Source organism: Macadamia integrifolia, chromosome 7, assembly GCF_013358625.1.
Source record: "Macadamia integrifolia cultivar HAES 741 chromosome 7, SCU_Mint_v3, whole genome shotgun sequence".
Classification (NCBI taxonomy): Eukaryota; Viridiplantae; Streptophyta; class Magnoliopsida; order Proteales; family Proteaceae; genus Macadamia; species Macadamia integrifolia.
Genome location: NC_056563.1, coordinates 31,241,044 through 31,249,662, shown reverse-complemented (window position 1 = coordinate 31,249,662; position 8,619 = coordinate 31,241,044). Strand labels below are relative to the sequence as shown.

General features: G+C 36.9%; 1 long non-coding RNA gene across 1 annotated transcript; it reads left to right on the top strand.

Moving 5' to 3' along the window:
- The first annotated feature begins 4,658 nt into the window (after positions 1-4,658).
- On the top strand, positions 4,659-7,473 carry LOC122083266. Its single transcript, XR_006141603.1, has 2 exons — positions 4,659-6,776; positions 7,146-7,473. It is a non-coding gene; the product is annotated as an uncharacterized LOC122083266 (long non-coding RNA).
- The last annotated feature ends 1,146 nt before the right edge of the window (positions 7,474-8,619 follow it).

The window sequence follows — 8,619 nt, the reverse complement described above, 5'->3', positions numbered from 1 at the left end:
TGTTTTTTTTTTTTTTTCTCTTAACATTGCTACCATGGGACACTGGATCAATTTTTGGGTGTGAAACCTGTAGAAAATAACAAGATATAGTGAACTCATTATATTTGTTTCCTGTGTATTTGTAATATTTCTTTTGTGTGTGAGAAAAACATTCATTAGTTTCTGGTTATCAGATTAACCAAACATTCCATATTTCTCCTCTTCTTTAGATATTTGGAATTATCTTTAATAGATTTCAGTTCAACTTATTCAGAAAGAGATCCTGCCTTATATGTAGAGGAATTCTAACTTCCTAAAACCACTCAATGCTGCAGCAGGGGAACCTTGCATGATTGAAGTAAGCAAACAAACTTTCCATAAATAACAATACTACTTAATAATTAAGTTCTTTTTACATTTATTTAAGCTCTGACCACAGAAAGAATAAGAATTGAAGACTTGTTAGTAGTAATTGTTCTTTCTTATCTTTTGTTTAATGTTTCCTAATAGAAATTCCCTGTGAATAAATAACAGAAACTTTCCAGTATAAGAAACATTTTTTTGAACAGATTTATTCATATAAATTTTTTTTAGGAATCTGTTGTCCTTGTAAAAAGAGAAGAACAGAGAAGGGTGAGTTTTGAAGCTCAGGATAAACTTTGGATAAATTGATGCATTGAATGATCAGAAATTTGGAAGAAAGTACAGCATTTACAGTGGTGAATGGCTTCTAAGCAGTTTTCCAAAATCATCAATGGCGGATATAAAGATGGCATAATGACCCATCAGAAAATAGTTGTTTAAGCTTGTTGAACCTTCAAATGTTGTGACAGGTTCAGTGCAGTCTCCCAACTATCCTAATGAAGCCATTGCCTTTACTATCTCTTCTATGTGAATCTACTAGGTTACTAGCATTAGTTGAAACTGAGTAAGAAGCTCCATTGGTTGGTTAAGCCTCAAAGATACAAAGAATTACAAGGAATCTGTTATCTATATTCAGTCATTGACCCCTTTCACCTTTACTCTTCCCTAAGCTTATCCTGTAGCTTACAAGTAGTCTGAAAGCTGCTCCAAGGATTCAACAAGTAGGTAAGGTTTTGTTGATGATCGATAGCTACAATCCCAAGGACACCACAAATAACATGCGACTCCTACTATTTCCACTTCGCATATGGGTTTTCTATTCTCTTTAGCCCAATAAACTCGATTCTCATTAGGCACACCTTGGGCTACTCACACGGGGATGCTTAGGCTCTGTACTGTAACGATCTAAAAAATGGGTTCTGACGTTTTTTTATTTTTTTGAAACAGAAATAAGGTAAAACCTGTATCGAAAGCCCGGTTCAATTTCTTGTTTTTTTGAAATGAACCGGGCACTTATGAGACTTTTGAATCCATTTTTTGGAGCATAAAATACTTGCTTTTCACTTTTAGAAGTCATTCTGAGCAAAAGGCGCCGAAATAGGTATCACTATAAGTTATGAGGGGTAATTTGGGAAATTACCCTCAAAACATAACAAATAAGAACCCTAACCCCATTTTCGTTGCAGGAGGCGAGAGGAGCGAGGGAGACGCGAGGCAAGAAGGAGGCGAGAGGCGAGCAGCTCTGCCATCTTCGATCTACCATCTTCAAGGTAAATGACTCTCTCTCTTTCTCTTTCTCGTTCTCTTTCTCTTTCTCTCTCTTTCTCTCACTCTCGTTCCCTTTCTTTCTTGATCTCTTCTCCCTCCTCCTCTGTGCCTTCATCTCTGAAAAAATATAAGCTTTTTCACTCTCTGTGGGCTACAAGATAAGGCAACCAGGTGCAGAAATCCGAAGAAATCAACCTCCATGACTGCTGAATGTTTCGATTCCTTTTCGTTTTCACACCCCCTATCCTCTCTCTCTCTCTCTCTCTCTCTCTCTCTGCCGCAGTTCTGCTTATCTTGATATCTCCTCTGCTTCTCTGAGATGAGCGTAAGTCAGAAATAGAGGAGCAGAAGCCCTGGAGGTGGTCAGGTGTGAGTGAGACTCCTGATTAGTACTACCTTGTCTCCTCTGCAGATGGTTCACCAGCGCATACTTAATAATTGAAACAGCCCTCTTCAGATTCGAACCCCAACCATGTGTGTTATGTGCAGCAGTCAATAGAAAATCAATAAACAGAAGGGAGAGTCAGGACGTGTATGGATCAGATATACTAAGGAGACAATTATAATCTCAAGATGCTTTAATTCAATAAAATTTGATGGTGTCCTCATCTTATCACGATGTTATAAACTCTTTGTTATCTAGAAAGAGGTTTGTTCGGCATAACAAATTGCTGTTATCATATTTATGTGAGGTCAACCCAGGAAATTGTTTGTCCCCACAATGTTTTCCACCATCAATGGGGTAATACACTATTCCATTCAGCACATCAATGGGACCTTTTGTATAGGAGGCAAAGGAGTCATAAGACCTCATAGAACTTCATTTCATGTTTCTTCTTTCTAATTTGTATACATTAATAAAGTTATTCATGTACATTTACCCCTCTTAGTGAGGTTGAAGTTTTGGAGCTCAGTTTTGCAGACCCATTTTTAGTCTGAGATCTGCCAACACATAGCTAATATGTGGTGGCCTTCTCTTACATAGGAGACAAGCTTGTCAAAATGTTAAACCCACCCAGTGCCTGTAGTATTTAATGTTTCACTCACTCATCATTTATATCTTGTTGAGCTAAGAACAAATAAGTTATGATAAGAAACGAAAATGGGTACTGGAAGGCAGGAGACATTGAGCAAACATCGGCGACCATATCGTTTAGATCTAAAATCATACCAGAGTTGTATGTATGAGATTCCTCATGTCTCCTCTTGTTTCTATATAAATTGGGTTCTAAACCATGGGAAACCCATCGCTCCGCGAGTTGGGTTTTAGAGAATTAGGAAGGTAGAGAAGAAGAAATCAGAAAGAAAGAAAGCAGGGATTTGGGAGATGGAATCATGTAGATTTTTGGCGAGATTTTTGGCGAGACTTACCGGTAGTTCAATATTTTTGGCGAGACTTATTTTCTTTCAAAACCATTCCTTTTGTCAATATTATCTAGCATCTCTTACCTCAAACAGTGAGTTGTGTTATTCATCTTAATATGTTTCATAATGACATCTCTATACTTTATTTCTTCTACTTCTTCTTCTTCTTCTTTGTCTTGACTTTCTTTGAAGAACCTTCTAATTGGGGCTCAATCTGTCCGTCACTTCAGTAACTCTCTTAAGAACCCCCTATTTCTGTGTTAAGAGTTTAGTCAATGTAGTATTGTGGATAGACAGATTGGTGGGTTGGTAGATAAGTATTTGAAGTTGTCCTGTATTTCATTTTCTGTTTAACTGGTTCTTCTGTTTATTTCTAGTTGTGGTAGAAGTTTGAACTTGGACTAAACAAATACCGTACAGAGAAAGGAAAGGAGATACAACCTGGAATGTTATGTGTGCATGTGACCTTGACATGAAATTCACTTTTGTGTACACTGGTTGGGAGGGTTCTGCAAATGATTGTCGAGTATTCAATGAGGCATTGTATAACCCTAAATTTGAATTTCCTCATCCTCCACCTAGTACATTCTAAATCTTAACCTCACAAGTTGATTATACTCTATTTTACATATTGTGTTGATTCATTACTTTTCACTTTACGTGCTAGGTAAATATTATGTGGTTGATTCTGGTTATCCATCTACTACTGGGTTCTTGATGCCATTCAAAGGACAAAGATACCATCTAAATGATTATAGGAATAGACGTCCAAGGACAGCAGTAGAGTTATTTAATAATAGACACTCTTCTGTTAGGAATGTCATAGAGCGCAGTTTTGGTTCTTTGAAGAAGCGCTTTCCAATTCTCAGCAAAATGCCATGTTTTCCACTGAACACCCAAACATGCATCGTCATTGCTTTTTGTGCACTTCACAACTTCATTCGGGAGGAAGAAATTGCAGACAAGAATTTTAAGGAGTTTGGTGAAAATTGGTGGAATGAGGAGCCTGAAGAAATTCAAGATTATGTACCACCGGCTCACATTAGTATAAGCTTAGCAGAAAGAAGAAGACATATGGATGATCTTAGGAAAAAGATTGCAAATGAGTTAGCTGTTAAAGCCGGAATGGCTCAAATTACATGATTACATTTTGATGATTGGATTTAAATTTTGAAGTAGTGGGACATGTTTTGCAGTTAAGAATTAAGTTGGAAGACCTAATTAGATACTTTAAGAATTATGTCAATACTTGAATTTATTCTTGTTCATCCTTTTATGTTATTATGATAGATCATATATTTGTTGAAACATTTCATATTTCATATGGCAAGGAAACACAGCCAAATATTTCATATTTGAAGTGAACACCATGTTGTTGATATGGAGATATTCTTATTTGTCTCATTCAACTTAAGTTATTTGGGTAATAATGATTTTCATAACTTAGAATTTATTAAAAAACCATTGACTATCCTTAGATTTTATTTAAAAATCACAACTTTGACACCCATGGTGAAGATGACACTTAATGTAAATATTGGTTTCTAACAGAAACGATTCTGTTAAGTACGAACCATACATGTTTCTGTTTCTTTTAGGTTACAAAATCAATTTTTTTTTGCGATTACCATACAACATTTAAGATGCAGAATCACTCCAAAAAAATAGAAATGCAAAAAAGTGTGCTAGCCCCAAAATCTTGTTAAAAAAACAGAATCGTTACAGTACAGAGCCTAACTGACTGGGAGATTTTTGATAAATGAATTTATTGAGTGAATACTCTTTGGATGAAAGGTTGCTATTGAGAGGTGAGATGCCTAAACCCTTGAGGGGTGTGATACCCAAAACCTGAGGGGTGAGATACCCATTCCATTATTCTCTTCCACAGTTCCACCCTTCTCAACCGTCCATCTATTCTATTTTCTTTTCTTGATTTTCCTTTATCTTTCGAGTGTTGAGAATACTACGTGAGCTGCTCATCAAGACACCGATGAGCAACTAATCTGTAGACACAAGATTACCAGCGGCAGCCATTAGAGGACCAGATTTGGGCAGGATTTTGAACCGGCCTAAGTCCCTGCTGACCCTGTTCTAGGGATCTGCTCTCACACCTGGGAGGACACTCGAACTGCACAGGTTGATCAGCAGATGTCTGGATCTCTAGTTCTTGTTTTCTCTCTTAAGTTTCCTAATTGGTGGCATCAACCAACAACCTTCAGATCTCCACAATCAGCCACCCATTCTGGACCCAATTTTGAGGGCGAGTTGAAGTCCATAAGGAGGTCACTCGACCCAAGTTTGGTGGCCAACTGAGCTTTGTATTATCTGTTTCTGCAGACCTTTAGTTTCCTAATTGGGAACTCTTTCTCAGATCTCCCAAACCTGAGTTCAGATTACAGAACCCTTTGGAGGGTTTTTTCAGCATCACAAGAGGAGCTACTGCCCAGAAGTTGAGTCCCATCAGAGACCCCTACAGCCAGCTGCAGACTCCTACTCCGGAGGGGTATCAGAATTAAATGATTGGGTTCTAATTGGGGTAAAAAAATTAGGAGATAAAAGAAGAAGCCAGGGGTAATTTGGGAAGGTAAAACAAAAAACAAAACATATCAGATATATAAGCAGAGGAGTTCTTCCTCACGCGAATGGGATTTCACGATTAGTTCTCTTAGCTTGATTCGATTACGTTTGGAAGACACGATTGAATCATCTTCTACCAGCGGAGCAATTGGCGGTGAGAATGGTGGAAGTCTCAGACTGCAACAATAGGGTGTAATTAGAGCCACGACTGAATAATGCATAAAAGAACATGCTACCGGCGCACAGTGGAAGGAAGTGTTGTGGAATTGTTTGGTTTGTTGAACCAGCTCACATCACATGTATCAAATGCATTGTCTTGAACTTTTAGGAATTCGTTACTTTAATGCACTTGCAACATCATTAACATTTATTCCTCAAGTACTTGGTTGTTAATTAATTACTTGCCATTTAAGTTAGTTTCTTCACACCGCCCCTGCCTTGTTCAACACTTCCACACTGGTGTTGTAAATTTAAGCAAGTGGAATGAAGTATCATTTACACCTAGCATTAGTAACATTTATCTATGTTGGTGCACCATTTCACATTTCGATATGAGCATTCTGCCCTGATGCAGATTAGAGTCACCTTATGAAGTACCAGCAGTGAAGCAAGCAACAGGCAAAATAATGCCTGTGGTTCTGGTTTGGACCAGTCTCTGGTTCAATTTTGGACCAGGAATATTCCATATATTTGTGAGGCACTGGTTAGGAGTCCTATGGATTTCTTTCTTTCTTTATACTTGTAATAGCTGGAATAGGACTTTTAAGTTCCAGCTTAGTTGGGGTCTTTTATTTTATCTTTATGAAGAGTTTTAGACAAACTTAAACTCTCCCAGTTAGTTGGCGGTAGTAGTAGTTTATGTTATATTTGGACTCTTATTTGTGTTTAAGATCAGATTAAGTTCCAGTTACTTTGTGTAGTATAACTGGTCTTTTGTTGTTTTTAATGAAGGCATAGGAGGGCTAAACATAGCCCAAGATTTGTACAGTTAAATAAAGTATTTGCTTAACAAGTTCTGTGGTGATTCAGACCATGCCTGCTATGATGATTCAATAGGTTGGGTTGGTGGTGATTCTAGCTGGGCCTTGGGTGGTGACTCCCAGGTCATATCTTTTTCCCTCTTTCAATCTTCTTATTATCTTTCTAAGTTGCTGAACTCAGGTCATCACAAAACCTTTCAGCTCCTGCTTTTGTCAATTCTGGTTTGTTCTTCAGACAACGAGGTATTTATATAATGAATGTTGAGTCTAGTTGCTAATCTGATTTCTAATTCTTGTTCAATTTTTTGTATTAAAAATTTCATCTTTCTGGAATCCTGAGATATAGCTTTCAAATTTATGATTTAGATACTTGGTTATGATTCTGTTGCTGATGTATGGGTATTTCTTTTTATTTATAAATTATAATACTGTTTCTGGTTGTTAATCTTTTATTAAATGAATTCTGGTTTTGTGGTTTCCTGAACTCTGGTCTCTAGGCGATTCCAACCCATTGTGAACTTGAGCAAGCAGTCAATGTACTCTCTCCAAATTGTTTCACTTCAAAATTTCATCTGTTACTTTTCATGGTCTAATGTTGCGCCGTTGATGTAGGTATGCCATGAACTATAAGGAGAACGAGAAGATGGAACACCGATACTGAGATGGATTCCCAAATGTCTTCAATTTGGTCACCCACCTGATCTGGGTACCTCTTCGGCAAAGTCTTCATGAATTATAAAGGAGTCTTTCTCATTTTATGTAGTTTCTAAATCTGGGACTTTAAGTTCGAGTTAAAGATGAGTTACGAACAAAGTTGTGGGTTGTTTTGGGTGAGAACTGACTTGAAAATTTTAGGGAGGAGTAGCCCTAAACTGTTTTCAGCTTTTGCTGTTATTATGTGATGGAACGTGGTACAGAAAAATTTCAGCAGTTTATGGTAGAGAGTGGAATATAATATTCTATGGGAGGTGTTGACAGTTGACATTGAAAACCATGGGTTAGTTTGGTAATGGTTAAGTAATGATACTTTTTTTGGGTGCAGGTTAAGTAATGATTTTCTAGTTTGAGAGTAAAGTAGACTGCATTTGGCAGTTAAAGTGGTTATTCCTATATCATTCTGGAGTTTATTGACTTGTAATGATTGTAGAGGTCAGATTGGTGTTGGAGAGGGAGGATATCACCAAAAAACAAAAAGTAACGTTGGATCCTAATTGGAAAATAGGAATTGCTAATTCTACCTCATGAAAAAGATTTCTTTCATCGAATTAACCATTCCATTTCATTTAGTAAGAAGTTCTGTTCAACTAAGCAAATATGCCATGGTTACAGGAGCTTATCATTGCATAAAGGCTTTAAGGGCATCATGATATAACCGTCGGGGGTGAAGTAGGGACCTAAAAGATTCACTAGAACGATACATACTTTATCCTAGCTACAGGCTTAATTACATGTATGTTTCATGGTAAATATATATTCGTATTTTTTGTTTATAGAGTGATTATATTTGTACATTTCATTATATGGAATTTTTGAAAAAAATATTATTACCGTATGATTGGAACAAAGTTTTTATAAGGTCATGGTGAATGGGATCCATTCATCTTGGGTGCTTTAGATGTACACATGGGAATAATGAGGGTTTTTAGGTGTTAAAACCTTATAGGGGTTTGTGAGCAAACCTAGGATGGAATGGTAAACGTCACCACCTGGAGAATAAAAATTGTCTTTTGGATAATATGATATAAGTTGAGGCAAATTATTTGAACAACACCACGGAGACACATTTATATTTTATATTGGCCCTTTGCACAAGTTTGGGGTCTATATGGTCTTTATCAACAATTATTTTACAAAAAAGTTTTCCTAAACTCATGGAGGACAGTTCATCCACTATCCTATTAGGGTTTACAAATCCCTATATGTTTTTAGTACCTTCCCAAAATACCCTCTTGAAACCCCCCTCTCCCTTCCACCCTTATCTCAAATCCCATGGTGAAAAACACAAATCCCTAGCATAAAAAACTAGGACACTTTTTTTTTTTTAAATTTTGATATAGAAAGAAAGAATAAATTACAGTGATGAAAA